This window comes from Rattus norvegicus, chromosome 1 (genome assembly GCF_021556685.1).
Source record: "Rattus norvegicus strain SHRSP/BbbUtx chromosome 1, alternate assembly SHRSP_T2T, whole genome shotgun sequence".
In the NCBI taxonomy this organism is placed as follows: domain Eukaryota; kingdom Metazoa; phylum Chordata; class Mammalia; order Rodentia; family Muridae; genus Rattus; species Rattus norvegicus.
Genome location: NC_141534.1, coordinates 128,147,012 through 128,164,056, shown reverse-complemented (window position 1 = coordinate 128,164,056; position 17,045 = coordinate 128,147,012). Strand labels below are relative to the sequence as shown.

Genomic DNA, 17,045 nt, shown 5'->3' with positions numbered 1-17,045 from the left:
TAGAGCATTGTTCAATTTCCACGTATATGTGGGCATTCTTCCCTTATTGTTATTGAAGACCAGTTTTAGGCCGTGGTGGTCCAATAGCACGCATGGGATTATTTCTATCTTTCTGTACCTGTTGAGGCCCGTTTTTTGACCAATTATATGGTCAATTTTGGAGAAAGTACCATGAGGAGCTGAGAAGAAGGTATATCCTTTTGCTTTAGGATAGAATGTTCTATAAATATCCGTTAAGTCCATTTGGCTCATGACTTCTCTTAGTCTGTCGACATCACTGTTTAATTTCTGTTTCCATGATCTGTCCATTGATGAGAGTGGGGTGTTGAAATCTCCCACTATTATTGTGTGAGGTGCAATGTGTGTTTTGAGCTTTAGTAAGGTTTCTTTTACGTATGTAGGTGCCCTTGTATTTGTGGCATAGATATTTAGGATTGAGAGTTCATCTTGGTTGATTTTTCCTTTGATGAATATGAAGTGTCCTTCCTTATCTTTTTTGATGACTTTTAATTGAAAATTGATTTTATTTGATATTAGAATGGCTACTCCAGCTTGCTTCTTCTGACCATTTGCTTGGAAAGTTGTTTTCCAGCCTTTCACTCTGAGGTAGTGTCTGTCTTTGTCTCTGAGGTGTGTTTCCTGTAGGCAGCAGAATGCAGGGTCCTCGTTCCGTATCCAGTTTGTTAATCTATGTCTTTTTATTGGGGAGTTGAGGCCATTGATATTGAGAGATATTAAGGAATAGTGATTATTGCTTCCCGTTATATTCATATTTGGATGTGAGGTTATGTTTGTGTGCTTTCATTCTCTTTGTTTTGTTGCCAAGACGATTAGTTTCTTGCTTCTTCTAGGGTATAGCTTGCCTCCTTATGTTGGGCTTTACCATTTATTATCCTTTGTAGTGCTGGATTTGTAGAAACATATTGTGTAAATTTGGTTTTGTCATGGAATATCTTGGTCTCTCCATCAATGTTAATTGAGAGTTTTGCAGGATACAGTAACCTGGGCTGGCATTTATGTTCTCTTAGGGTCTGTATGACATCAGTCCAGGATCTTCTGGCCTTCATAGTTTCTGGCGAGAAGTCTGGTGTGATTCTGATAGGTCTGCCTTTATATGTTACTTGACCTTTTTCCCTTACTGCTTTTAATGTTCTTTCTTTATTTTGTGCGTTTGGTGTTTTGACAATTATGTGACAGGAGGTGTTTCTTTTCTGGTCCAATCTATTTGGAGTTCTGTAGGCTTCCTGTATGTCTATGGGTATCCTTCTTTTTAGGTTAGGGAAGTTCTCTTCTATGATTTTGTTGAAGATATTTACTGGTCCTTTGAGCTGGTAGTCTTCACTCTCTTCTATACCTATTATCCTTAGGTTTGATCTTCTCATTGAGTCCTGGATTTCCTGTATGTTTTGGACCAGTAGCTTTTTCCGCTTTACATTATCTTTGACAGTTGAGTCAATGATTTCTATGGAATCTTCTGCTCCTGAGATACTCTCTTCCATCTCTTGTATTCTGTTGGTGAAGCTTGTATCTACAGCTCCTTGTCTCTTCTTTTGGTTTTCTATATCCAGGGTTGTTTCCATGTGTTCTTTCTTGATTGCTTCTATTTCCATTTTTAATTCCTTCAACTGTTTGATTGTGTTTTCCTGGAATTCTTTCAGGGATTTTTGCGATTCCTCTCTGTAGGCTTCTACGTGTTTATTAATGTTTTCCTGTGTTTCCTTAAGTGTGTTCATGTCTTTCTTGAAGTCCTCCAGCATCATGATCAAATATGATTTTGAAACTAGATCTTGCTTTTCTGGTGTGTTTGGATATTCCATGTTTGTTTTGGTGGGAGAATTGGGCTCCGATGGTGCCATGTAGTCTTGGTTTCTGTTGCTTGGGTTCCTGCGCTTGCCTCTCGCCATCAGATTATCTCTAGTGTTACTTTGTTCTGCTATTTCTGACAGTTGCTAGACTGTCCTATAAGCCTGTGTGTCAGGAGTGCTGTAGACCTGTTTTCCTCTCTTTCAGTCAGTTCTGGGGACAGAGTGTTCTGCTTTCGGGCGTGTAGTTTTTCCTCTCTACAGGTCTTCAGCTGTTCCTGTGGGCCTGTGTCTTGAGTTCACCAGGCAGCTTTCTTGCAGCAGAAAATTTGGTCTTACCTGTGGTCCCGAGGCTCAGGTTCGCTCGTGGGGTGCTGCCCAGGGGCTCTCTGCAGCGGCAGCAACCAGGAAGACCTGTGCCGCCTCTTCCGGGAGCTTCAGTGCACCAGGGTTCCAGATGGTCTTTGGCTTTTTCCTCTGGCGTCCGAGATGTGTGTGCAGGGAGCAGTCTCTTCTGGTTTCCCAGGCTTGTCTGCCTCTCTGAAGTTTTAGCTCTCCCTCCCACGGGATTTGGGTGCAGAGAACTGTTTATCCGGTCTGTTTCCCTCAGGGTCCGGCGGTGTCTCTGGCAGGGGTCCTGCCGCTCCTGGGCCCTCTCCCATGGGAGCCCAGAGGCCTTATACAATTTCCTCTTGGGCCAGGGATGTGGGCAGGGGTGAGCAGTGTTGGTGGTCTTTTCCGCTCTGCAGCCTCAGGAGTGCCCACCCGACCAGGCGATTGGGTCTCTCTCTCACCGGGTCTGGGAGCAGAGAGCTGCTGCGGGCTGGGATCCGCGGGTGTGGGACTTCTGGTAAACCCAGAACGTGCCCGGTCCTAGAGAAATTCTGCTTCCGTGTGTCCCAAGCTCACCAGGCAGCTTTCTTGCAGCAGAAAATTTGGTCTTACCTGTAGTCCCGAGGCTCAGGTTCGCTCGTGGGGTGCTTCCCAGGGGCTCTCTGCAGTGGCAGCAACCAGGAAGACCTGTGCCGCCTCTTCCGGGAGCTTCAGTGCACCAGGGTTCCAGATGGTCTTTGGCTTTTTCCTCTGGCGTCCGAGATGTGTGTGCAGGGAGCAGTCTCTTCTGGTTTCCCAGGCTTGTCTGCCTCTCTGAAGGTTTAGCTCTCCCTCCCATGGGATTTGGGTGCAGAGAACTGTTTATCCGGTCTGTTTCCTTCAGGGTCCGGCGGTGTCTCTGGCAGGGGTCCTGCCGCTCCTGGGCCCTCCCCCACGGGAGCCCAGAGGCCTTATACAGTTTCCTCTTGGGCCAGGGATGTGGGCAGGGGTGAGCAGTGTTGGTGGTCTCTTCCGCTCTGCAGCCTCAGGAGTGCCCACCTGACCAGGCGGTTGGGTCTCTCTCTCACCGGGGTTTTTGATTTTTCATGAAAATTATTATTCTTAGATTGAAGTTTATACTTTTTATACTCTGAAATTTGCAGAAGTAAATGTATATATGTATATATATATGTACATTTTTATTTCTGAGTGATTTACACAAGGCTATACCTTCTCAAGGAAATTGTAGATATTCTTGTTGGACTTAAGGATCACACATTGAAAAGAAAAGGTTATGACATTACTGTACCTATGTATCATAGAAGAGAAAGAGTATTGTACATAAAAGCTTAAGCATAGCCAGAGGCAGAAACATCTAGAGGCATAGTCAGAGTCATCTTGACTCTGAGCCCTGTGAAGAGATGTTGAAGAGAAAAAGGAGACAGTAGAGAGGAGAACTGGTTCCAGTAGCCAGAGGTCAAAGGTGCATAAGGGGCAGATAACCAAAATGTCTGTATTATATAAGGAAGAGCCTGAGGGAGATGGGTCACCCAGTCCCATGCCTGGAGTTTCCAGGGTAGAGGGCAGGCTATACCAACCATGCTTTGTAACAGGTAGTAACTAGGGAATACTGAAAGAGTTTGGACGCCAGGTCTGTTCTACTATGTGATTTGTCTCTGGTTGGAGACTTAACACCCATGAACTGTCTAAAGAAAGACCCTTAGGGCAACAGAAAATGGAGATGTCAAAGGTGGTCATTTCTTGGTTACTTTTCAACATAGAGAAATACTGCCCTACAAGGATCTGCACATATGCTACCTTTATACATAATATATGATTTTTTCCTGTGTGTTGGAAGGTTTTATTTTCATTACTGACTTGTATTGTTTCCAAGTTATTACCAGTAGCCATGATGATCTCTAATTTTCTTCCCCTTTAGACTTTCATCTCTTTTAAGATAAAGTTGACCACATGGAATGATTTTGAATGTGGCATTTTATTTGTGCACCATCTTTCATTTAGTTCCTATTTTGTTACCATTATTCTCAAGGAAACTACCTGAGTAGTCAGAGAATGAAACGTAGCAACTGCCATATGAGTGTCCAGCAATATAGACTAGGGAGCCCTCATGGCTTTCCTCAGTCTTGACCATAGAACAAGTTTGCATTTGTGGAATAATGAATATAGGTGTGGTTTATACATGTAGATACCAGGACTACAATCTTCTGTCTGCAACAATGCTTCAGTGGAGTTCACAAATAGTGTAAATAAATATCTGTGAGGCACACATGCACTATACCTCCCACCTTGATAGTGAAAAAAACTAAAAAAGAAAACAATACATTTTTTCAAGTAGATTTTATTTAGAGGAATGCCCTTTCAGATTTTCATAAGTAATTTTATAGCTGAGATGCCAATTAGATATATTGAAAGTGATATCTAGCGTACCCTCCATTGTTATATGCCAAACCAATTCCAGCTCAGTTATCTTCATTCAAAGGGAAGTAACATACTCATTAGATCTCCTTTTTTCTCTTTTCTTCTACATCTTCACACTTTCATCTTATCATTGCTTACAAATACAGTGCATGAACATGAACACAAGAACAACAGAACAGATTCAAGCAATTAACAATTTAGAGTTTGTTATACACAATAAAGAAAAACTTTGTGCCATCCATATTGGCATGGGAACTTGTCATGTCATCTTGTTACCCATCTACAGTCATCTTCGTTATTGATATTGTATGGCTACATCTTCACCGTCATAAATAGAACAGCAGATATCCTCTTACTCTGGATCTCACATTCTTTCATGTACCTCATAAAGAATGATTTCTAATGTCTTGTGTGCTATGTAGTTTCATTCTCTCTAATTTATTCATCAGCATTGAACACCACACACTTATTTATTCTGTGCATTTTAAGTAGTTGATAATTATGTCTTGGACTTCATATGATAAAAATGACTTATTTGTCTGAGAGTAGGGCCTACACTAAACTCTCATAACAATACAATTACAGAGGTGAATGCTAGCAGTCAAACATTGAACTGAGAATGGGGTCCCCATTGGAGAAGTTAGTGGAAGGATTGAAGGATCTGAAGGAGCTTGCAACTCCATAAGAACAATACCAACCAAACAGTGTTTCCAGGTACTAAACCACCACCCAAAGAGTATACATGGACAGACCCATTGCTCATGTTGCATATGTAGCAGAGGATGGACTTGTTGGGCACCAGTGGGAGGAAAAGCCCTTGTTCCTGCCAAGGCTGGACCCCCCATTAGGGGGGAATGTCACAGTGGGAAGGCTGGAAGGAGTGGGTAGCTGGAGGTGGAACACCCTCATAGAAGAAGGGGTTGGGAGATGGGATAGAAGGTTTATTGATGGGAAACTGGGAAAAGGGATAACTTTTGAAATGTAAACAAAGTATCCAATATTAAAAAATACTTAAAATGGAGCTATAAATTATGTTTTAAAATTGTAGTAGTAATTTCTTCTCTGGGATCCATAACCTCAATGAAGAGTTGTCCAGGTGTACAGCCTCCAGCATAATTGATGTCCTTAATCATGATGTGTCTACTTTAGTGACCAGAAACATAAAACATTCAACTTTGCCTTAGAGCCCCAAAACCTCTAGTGGCCTAGAAAGGGCTAAGATTACCAAATTGATGACATGGGAAGATCATAAAATCATGAAGTCTACCTAGAAGTTTTGTAGCAATGTTATCTGCAGTGTTCACCTAAACATAGCGTGGTGGTAAGGAATATACAAAATAGAAAACTGAATGACATAGATAAAAATCTTTTATTTTAACATAAAAATTCTAGACCAAACATTATTGAAAAATAAATTGAATATTCTCCAGGTATTTGACAGATACATAGGCAATATGTTGCCTGAATCATGCATCAGAATTCTCTGTGTTTCTAATTTTCTACTACATGATTGTGGCTCACAGACAAACAGCACAGATACTTCTCAGTTTCCTGCATTTTCAGTTCAGTATTCAGAAAGCTAAAATAAAATATTGAGAAGATCAAAGAAAAGATTTATGGATGTGGTAGACTAGGGGTGGAGTGTTGGATGTTTACATGGAGTGAGAGATCTTGTGGTCCTTGAATAATACTCAGTTTGTTACTTTCTCTTTTAGATCAGATTATGAAAGGATGCAGTTTTTACACAGTCAGCACCATTCATGCCTTGAATGTGAACTTGCTATAAAAGAAACCATTATTCATAAAATATATGTCAAAGTCAAGGCATAATGGTATGGGCAAGCAGTCCAGGACATGAGAGGACTTCACAGATACATCTCTGTTTTGTTAGCCTGCCAGCCTAGAAAACTTGGTAAAGTCAGGGACATTGAGAAACCCTGTATCAACTGATCTTGGTTTACTGTACATTTGTGTCTTAACATAATTTCCTGGGCATGAGAGAAACTTTAACACATGAACTCCCAAGTACATTCACATGTCTTGTGCCAGATCAAGCCACAAAATATTCCAATATGGCTAGAAAAGTGACTTGAAAAGTTCCACACTTGTTTGAGTAGTCATTGGCACTTGTTAGACAGCTGGAGATGGGAGAGTTAAGGTTTCTTTAGTTATGCTCCCCCAAGAGGCCTCCCATTCTGATATAGTTGTTTCACATCCATGTATATGCTGACAGTACTAAATTGGTAAATTGGTTCCTTTGGTGTAAATGACAGAGAGGAAGGGAGGGAGGGAGGGAGGGAGGGAGAGAGAGAGAGAGAGAGAGAGAGAGAGAGAGAGAGAGAGAGAGAGAGAGATAACATTAAGTTGAGATAGATTGTGAGTTTACTAATAATGCAGGAGTGAATAAACTATAAATCATGATGTTTATTAACAAAAAATATTTTTTCTGATCATGTATTCTCCCTAAATTTCTCATTCATACATTCCCAACCCATCAAAAACATGCCTTTTTTTCCCTCTCATTTGTATGAAAAGAAACAGAAAAATAAGAAGGCAAAAAAAATCAAGAATGGATAAAAACACAGAAAGCAAAAAGTTTAAAGACAAAGTAATAAAAGAGCATGCATACTATGCAGAGATATATGCACAGAGAGAATACCTATAAATACAAGTTTGGAAACAATAATGAATAAACAACAAAAGAGTAAGGTTTAAAAATGTGTATACAAAGCATTGTGTGAATTGTTTTTCCAAAATTAGTAGCATTTATTTTGAGTTATCAATTTACTGCAGGGCATGAGATTGCCCCCTATTAGTGTAGTTTGTAATTCATTGAAATTCCTCTAATTTTTTGGTGAGTTATTGTCAGTTAGAGATAGGGTTATGGTTAAGGATGGGAGCCAACTTCTTTTTTTCTTCTCAGTCCTGGGATGCTTTCTGTATTTGTCCTGAATAGACATGTGAATGTTACTATGGTCTTTGTGAGTTCATATATCAGTATTTTTGTGTCTACAAGGCATTTCATCATTTGTGTTTCCCATCCACATTGAATCTCAATTTCATTTTTGAAATAATTCTTAAATTATTTCTTTACAATAAGAACATTTTAATATACTCCACACCAATTTGGAAAATTGCTAGTTGAGGGCTATAACCTATGATATACTTAGTTAATAGAAGTGAGTTTTTGAAGGGCACTATAATAGAAATAAAGGTCCGATACAGTGTCATAATTAGTGCAGGTAGTCATAATATTTGGAATAACATTCAGAGATATTTCAGTCAACAGGATGCTATAGTTGAAGCCCACAGTTAGAAAAAGAAGGACCCAGCCTGAAATGGAGTAATTAGCCAGTATTAAAGTTTATAAATTAAAATGCATACTCAGATACTAGGCAGCATTAACTGGTTTTTGTCTGTTGTCAGTTGTAATCAGAGCCCAGGGTAACTTACATTTGTTTCTCTGTTTCTCCTTTAACTTTTCTTTATTCTGCTCTAACACATAGTGACGATGGGCACCTGGCTGAAAATGTACCCTTAATGAAGATATTATGATTCTGGTGTGGATATTTAATTTCCACTCCAATGTTTATGCTATTTTTCACATTTTCTGCTTCTTGGTACTTAATTCACTCTTTATTTCTAGCCACATACATGGGCAACCAGAGCCAACCAAGTTAGTATGAATCCAATCACAAAGAGGTTTTGAGAGTCTCTTACCTGAGATCCAGCTCTCAGCTGCTTCAACCCCTAGGAAAGTGCTTGACTACAACATTTTACTTAGGAGAGGTGGACTGCTCATGAGATCTGCCTTTTTTATGGCACCAATTGAAAAATGGAATTATCAGGATTCTTAGGAGTTTCCAACCTTCTTCTGAGAGTGATTTTGTACCTGTTTCATTTCTTGGGACTTTGTTCCTCATATGAGACTGATTCTGTTTTAGGCATCTTACTCACAACTCAGATTTAGATTTCAGCTTAGTCGAAAATGAGGTAAATGTGGCTTGCCTTCATGGTTTTACTTAAGCCTTCTGAAGCTAATTGAAATGAGTGAACTTTTGTTATACTCCTTTAGCAGACCCACTCTGTGTAGAGTTGCTATGTCAGGAATAGATCTCACCTATGGTCCTGAGAATCTCAGAGAGTTCAGAACTGTAGCATTTGTACCTATGGCCAGTTGAGAACAAAAGTTCTAATATTGATATCCTCTTCCTTGCCATCCTTCTGCATTAATAGTCATGCAGGTTCTACTTTCCAAACCATGTTCTACTGTTAGGTGTAACTTATTGCTATGGGACAAATATTGTTTTTTTATAAGGTTTTTTGTTTTTCTTTGTTTTTGATTTTTTTTACTTTCCCATTCCATATTTGAATAAAGACTAGTCAGAAGGCCTGTACATGTTGCCACAGAATGAACATTAGACTTCATTTTTCTTTTATAATTGGTTTTGAACATTACATTATATTAAATATACTTTGATTCTACTTTATTTATTTTGAGTTACTTGCCTTAGACTGAATTTTAACAATATGTAAAAGTAACTAACTATGCCAGTTAAAAATGGCTCTTCCCTTCTAAGATTGTTTCTGTAAATCAATTACATTTGTACTTAACATGTCCACAAACGTTAACAATCTATATTAAATAATTTGATAGTATATAAAGTGACAGATCATTTACATCTATTTATTATCTTTGTTGTAAATTATTTCAACAAATTAGTGATTCCTATATGATTTTGATTATATTCTTTTATTTATGTTACATTTAAGTTTAATATTTACAGTTTTTAAAATTAACATTATTTTTTGTACTGTAATACATTTTAACCTAAAAATACGTCCAATTTGAGGAAAATATAATACAATTTTTCTTATCATTTTATATTATGTGTTTATCAAAAATCTTTGTATGACTCAGTTTCTCTAAATTACTAAAGTTTAATAAAATTAAAGGTACTTGTGATTTAATATGCTTTTATGAAGTTAGTTTTGTGATTGCACATACATCTTTTTAGTGCCTTTGTTATCATGAGGAAATCATTATAACTTTAGGAATGAATAACAACTATCAACATGTATCATCCTTACATCCTATTTTCCATTAACCAAGTATGGCTTACTCAGACTTTCTGTCAATTTTCTTTAAACTTTCAGAAATTCTTCCTCATCTGTTAGTTTTGATTATTAGGAAAAATCATGATGTAAGAATTCATTCTCATTAAAATATTTTACCCATTTTTTAAATGTAAAACTTAACATATCTTATATCTGTTTAAATAGTTTTCTCATATATACATATTGCTTATTTTTATTTCCCTCAACATGAGTTTAATGCAACATACATATATAAGATACTGTACTAAAATATGATTATCTGTACATAGATGTTCTAATATAAAAGATTATATTTTAGTACAAGGTTTAAGCTATTGTTTATTTCTGTTTGGAATTTTACAGGTTTTAAACCATGACATCAGTGGTCTTACAGGTCATAAGAGACAGAAAGTTCACATTTCATGAAGAGTTTCCAAGACATTTATGATCTTGAATGAGAGCCATACTTAAAAAAAAACTAGATAAGGGGGAAGATCAGAAAAAGCTGAATACCTTTAATTGTATGTAATTAATATTAACATACACAATTAAATACTACAAAAAACACAACAAATTATTTGTCAATTTTTACCTAAGGGAAGTATTAAGCAATATTTGGGGAACTAATTCATTATATTTTAAATCTACACATTGTAACATAAATTGGTCCTCTTTACATATAAATTTTTTATGCTGTACTTCTCATTTTTCCTAAAACCTTGAGCTCTAGTATAATTAGGACCCAGTTGCACATAACTATCTGGAGGACTGGTTGGACAATAGGCTAAAGTGCAACGACCCCTGTCTGTCTTCTTTTTTTGAAGATATAATTTAACTAGTTAGGTACCCCAAGAGTTCTAAATAAAGGGATTGTTCAGTTTAGAAAATATTGTGAATCATTCCTACAATAAACAAGATCAAATTGAACCTTCATATAATAATGCAATGAATTAATATTGCCTGATAACTTCATGGCAAAACTTTAGACTTTTTATGTTTCCAGATAAACCTCATAAAATATAGGATAGTCTTTATTGTTTAGGAAGTGTGTACAGGGACATTGGTTGTGCGCTCATGTTTTGTCTTCATTACAATCATAATTTCATGCTTATATCATTTAACAGAATTTAGCTGAGGAAGCATGTTAAAATAAATAAGATGCTGGAGTGTCATTTATTTTTTTTCCTTGTTACTTGTTTTTTTTTTTTTTTTATAAACTCCATCTTTCAATGAGACAACTAATAGTTGTCTCTATTTGAAGTAGTTTGCCCTTAGTTATTGTGAAGCACACATTGTACTTTTTTTCTGGGCAGTTCTTTTGCTTGACTTCTCTGTGTCACAAAATCAGGAGACTACCCTATATTCCTATATAGCATTTGAAGAAAACACTGACTAGAATGGGCAGGCTAAAACCCCTTTCCAGAGAAAGCTTTTCAGCAAAATTGCATGCAACTTTATCTTCATATACTACACATCCAAAAGTATCCAAATCTCTGTAAGACTAATCCTTAAGCATGTTTGAGTACCTTCAGGTAAAGCTAGAAAACATAAAAAAATGACAAAAATATTTTTTCTATTTTTAAAATTTTTGAATTGTCAACAGTACAAGACCTGAAACCTGGAAGCTATCAAAGAGAAAGGCACAAAAATTAAAAAAAATACTATCCAGGATTTTGGAGCAGAAACAAAGGCAAACATTAGGCATAAGACAAAGAATTTCCAAGAATGTAGGGACTATTCAGAGTTTCTGTTGGCATGCTTAGAGACCCAGTATAAATGGCAGGAACTAGTATACTTCTTTCTTCAGTTTCCATTCCAAACTATAAAGCCAAGAGGATTTTTCCATATATAAACCAAAACAAAAACAACAACAACTTAACAAAAACAACAGCAACAACTGCAACAGCAACAACAGCTACAACAGCAACATATCTTGCATAGAAAAGCTTCTATGTGATTTCTCTATTCACAGGGGCTTAGGAGATCTTTGGCATAGTCTAGCAAAGTTTGTTCAAAGTCGATTCCAGTATTTCACCAAAGATTTTAGAGGTTCTATATTCAAAATCATATACCAAATTTAAAATCATGCAGAAGAACTTGGATGTGTTCTTGAATACTTACTAATCACCCCAGTAGCCCACATCTGAGAGAACTCTATCACATTGGCTGGTACAGTTGGCATTCCTATCAGTTTCATCTCTGATAATAATGAGCAACACAAAATTGGTCATACTCCCATGGAGCAGTTACTTTTCTTTTTAAACATGTGAGAACATGAATCTTATTTTTAGTGTTTTAATTGGTTATTTTATTTATTTAGACTTCAACTTTCAACTATTGTCCCCCTTTCTGGTTTCTCTCTGCAACCCCTATCCCATCCCCCTCCTCTTTGCCTCTGTGAGGGTGCTTCTCTACCTACTCATCCATCCTGCCTCACCAATCTAACATCCCCCTATGCTCGGGAATCAAGCCTCCATAGGACCAAGGACCTCCCCTCCCATTGATGCCAGCTAAGGCCACCCTCTGCTACATGTACAACTGGGACCATGGACCCCTCCATGTGTACTCTCTGGTTTGTGGTTTAGTTTCTGGGTGCTCTGAGTGGTCACATCACTTGATATTTTTCTTCCTATGGGGTAACAATCCCATAAAAGTAGTTGCGACTCTGATAAAGGCTGTTTGGAGTTTTTTCCATGCAGAGTTCATGGGGGAAGCTTGTACCTGGGCCTGGAGTTAAAGGAAAAATAATCATTCTTGGTAGAAAGAAAAAAAAGACATTTTTCACTCTAGATAAAACTAAATGTCCGTGTGGGTAATCTTGCCAATTCTGAATCCTTTCTCACTCCAGTGTTGGATGTTTGGCAAAGTGTAGGTATACATGTGTATTTTTGTCTGTGGAAAAGTGAGACTTCTTCAAATTTCTCTATCGCTTTTGATTTAGTCTGTCCTTTTCTTATACACACAAATCTAGATGATTTCAGGTGGGCATGGCCTAATATTAATATAACAGCCAATTAGGTGAGCTAGTATGCACTCTTATCTCTATATAGAAATCCTTAATTGTCTGCTGGTGCTAGGAGCTCCAAGGGTGTTAAAATCTCTTGGTTTGATGATAGGTGTTCTGATCTTCACAGGGACTTGGACTCACTAGTGCAGGTTTACCACTTTAAGGCCCCTCTTCCTATAATATATCTATAATGCTCTCTGCTAATGTATTGAAAGAAAAAAAATTCTTAGATGATGGGAGATGATGGAAGAAAAGTTAGAGAAAATTAACTGAAGAGCCTGGTGATGAGTCACAATAGTAGAACACTTTACCTGGTTGTTTTACTTGATAAGAGAGTTGGGTGTTCATGGTAGACTAATGGACATAAGGGAGTCATTAGATATAGCACTAAGGTGAGGTGACCAGGACGGTGAGTTAGGGAAAATCATTTAATAGTGTTCTTTTCTGTGATGTTCATTGGCAGATATTTGTGATGGATATATGACTAGTTTCTCCTTCAGAACACCATGGCAGCAACCAAGGTATCACCAAGAAGCCGTAGAAGCAATATGACTACAAATGTGGTTACTGAGAAACGTATCTAATTGTGTTTCAACCCTCAGAGATACTTCTGATGTAAGGTAAGAAATATAGTAAAAATATATGGGCCTGACAATTTAATATTGGCTTTCAGTATAGAGGAGAAAACTGTCTCCTGGGCTCTGTGGGAGTTCCAGTTGAGGTGGGCTTTAGGACAAGGATCTCATCTGTGTCCCTGGTTACAGGAGACCTGCTGGGAGACAGGCAAGCTATAGGATTTAGCATGGATCAGACATGTTGATCTCATTTATTATGGAGTAATTAGCTCTGAACAATGGGTGAAGTATACACCAGAAAGAGAGATTGAAAGTAAAATAGAAGAGACAGCAGATCAGTTTCAGGCTAACAGCACCTCTCAGCTCACATGAGGAATCAATGATCTGGCAATGTTCCAGGGGCAGGGACTGTGTCACACCTTCCCTTATGCAGACAGGTAATGTTCAAGGAGCCCAGATTGAGACTGAGAGCTGAAAAACTGTGGCAAGGCTTTTCTGCTTTTATATTGTAGACAGGCACAAAATGTCAAATTTGGGATACTCAGTAGGTACAAAACCATGGTAAGAACATGGGTGAAGATCTAAACACTGTTTATCCTACAGCTATCTCGTTTCCAAAATGTGTCTGATTTATAGGAGCTATAACCCCAACTTGGTACCTTCTCTGAGTTAAAAGCCCACAGACTAGTGAAAAGCTCCAGAGACATCAACTGAGCAAGTCCTAAGATGATATTTTTTAAAAATGAAAAATATAAAAAATTATTTTACAGCTGTGAAGGTCAAAAGTTTAAGAAGACCCAGATTATACTATCAATAAATAACAACATCTACCCCCACAAACCAGGAGCACATTGGAGTCCTGTAGCAATTAGTTTAGGTGTCTGAGGCAATGACCTTTAAAGACAATTCAGCACTGAAATTCCTAGAGTTATAGAATCTTCCATATGGCATATTCCTATTAATTTTGTATATAATTATATATATATATATATGTATATATGTATATTCCTAATTAATTTTGTGTATAAATATAATGAACAACTGCTAAATTTTTCAGCAGCTTTATATTTCTCAATTTATTATGTGTGCATGTATTTAGGAATGAACTATTATTCTCATCTGTCTCCTCAAATGATCAACCTTATAGAAGACTGCTTCTCCATATTTTAGCATATATCATTGCTGGTAGCACTTCAGCTAGAAGTGGGACCTTTGAGTTTCCACCATTCAACTTGGTATTTCAACTTGAAGTGTATGCTTTTATTATTAATATTCATATATTCTTATTTTGGGGTTTTATGGACATAGCTTCTCCATAGTTTCACTATAGAAAATATATAGTTTTATATATAAAACTATAGTTTTGCTACTTGCCCAAGGTAAGATACATTGCATGATAGAAAGCCCATCCCTGACACTATTAAGGATAATCTGCTATTCTTGCAGATTAAATATACCTGAGTGAAAAGTTGATTCAGGCAGCTGAATACTTACTTTGAAATTATGGGCAACTGGGCTTTGTAGCAAAATACTCATCTTTAATTATAAACACCTGAATTTCTTTCTCTGCTACAGAAATAAAAATTCAGCGATAGTATTGTGGATGTGCAACTCCAGAACATGAAGTGCAGTCACAGAATCTTTGTATTGCTGGTCATAAAAGCTAGGTTATTTGATAAATTTTAGTCAGAGGGATTGTCTCGCATAAGCCAGAAATGGTAGATACTTGAATCATATTGGTTGTTGAACTGCATAGATAAATTTCTAGCAGTTATAGATACAACTTCCATATAGAAGACTTACACCAAGTCAAGCTACAAAAAATCTTATTAGCATGGAATTGTTGAGGAACTTATGAAGTTGCAGTCATACTTCAGTTGATATTGGCATTTTATAGAGTGGTAAAGAAAGGAAACTCCATTATATTCAGAGATGGTTGATCTCAGAAACTACTTACAATCAATCCTATAAGGTTCCACACATCTATGAACAAATAGACCATTCGAAATTGGTCTTATGAAGATTTGGACACTTGGCTCCATAATTCTCTATTTTGATAGATATATCTTTTAATTATCTCTGTTTCCAAAGAGAAGTTTCTTTCTGGAGCGAGAAGACTAAGTTTTGCTTGGGTATGAGCACAAATGATTAAAATAATAGAGATTATGTTGGTTTAAATAATTTGTAATTGTAGCTTCCACTACAGTAACTGTGACATCACTCCTCCGAGTAGTTTACTACCTTTCCTATAGTAAACATGATATCCTTTTTTGTTTATCAGGTCATAAGTGCAACTAGAGAACTATTTGTTATTTCCAAGTTATATGTGCCATCACTGTATAATGGTTATTTTGCGCTGCTAATAATTGATGTTTCTCATCGCATCATAATGGTGTCAAAATGTAGGTTATATTTCCCTTTTGGAAGCTCTGACAGAACTGCTAGACAGACAGACAGACAGACAGACAGACAGACAGACAGACATTAGGTAGATAGATGTACAAACACTTCCACAACTCATGCTTAGGACACTTTGCCTCAAACGTGTTAGAAAAATTTTAAGACTCAAAATTTCAGGGAGTTTGCTATGATATTGTGTCTTTTAGTAATATTAGATAGAGACATAGCAGCATGATAGAGTTAAAACTCAATGACTATGTGTGACACATGAACATGTCAAGCTTGACAAAGAAAAGCCCACCAGGACTCAATCCTACACAAAGTACAATATGCACCTGAGGAAAAGTAGCAAAAGAGATTTCTCAGGGAAGAGTACACCAATTGCTTGTCCAGTACCAAATGTTCTGATTTGAAAACATACATGCAGGTAGCGTTGAGACTGATCAAATTATATTTAAAAATATATATGCATATATGTTTACATATATACATTGAGCAATGTATATATATATATATATGTAGAAGAGTTTGGAGGAGTTGAATGAAAGCAGAAATTTTGTAATTGAATTATACTGTCAAAATTAAAAAAAAAACAAATAGCCTCCGGTAGGCACTCATAAATACAAACATGCACATACACATGTGTGCCTGAATATGAGCATGTGTACATGCATAAAGAGAAGACAAAGTTAAGTCAGCATAGAATAGTAATAGTAATTAATGGCAGGTGAGGATTTTAGGTGAAAATGTGACAGACATCTTTTTCTTTCTTTTTTTTTTCTTTTCTTTTTTCTGGAGCTGGGGACCAAACCCAGGGCCTTGTGTTCTACCACTGAGCCAAATCCTCAACCCAGCAGACATCTTTTAACTTATATAAAATATGTATATATTTTAACCAAAGATTCTTAAGAAATTAAGGCACCAGCATAACAAGAAAAAAATTGTCATCTATATTTTACCTACTTTTCTAGGTCAGTTCACTCTTCATGCCAAAACTGTATGTACACCAACACACACACACACACACACACACACACACACACACACACACACACACACATTTGTGCACAAAAAGTGCATGCACATATGCACAAAGCGCCAAGATAGTTCTCAAAGTTAGCAGAGCTTAGTGATAATACTGATTTGAGGCATTTCAGATTTCAAACACAAAATTTGCATATTTATATTTAATATTTTAATAGAAAGCAGAAAAGGAAATTTATTTACTGTAGGAATATTGAGGAGACAAACAAAGTGATGCAGTATGTCCTTCAAGACCATATTCTGGGTCTAAGCCAGACTAAGGTTTACACAGAAGAGCAGGGACATGAATCTTAGCAGCCTGGGACAAGGTGGTGTTCCACCCATGATTCTCTCATCAATGCCAGGGCTTCAGTCCATCTAAAGAGGTAT

The 17,045-nt window shown here is 37.1% G+C and overlaps 1 protein-coding gene across 1 annotated transcript in view; it reads left to right on the top strand.

Annotated features, from left to right (window-relative positions):
• LOC102546835 (uncharacterized) overlaps positions 1-17,045 on the top strand; it is a 479,532-nt gene that overhangs the window by 99,582 nt on the left and 362,905 nt on the right. The window contains exon 31 of the mRNA XM_087601102.1: positions 13,121-13,277. The gene's annotated coding sequence lies outside the window, so the exon portion shown is untranslated. The remainder of the gene's footprint in view (positions 1-13,120; positions 13,278-17,045) is intronic.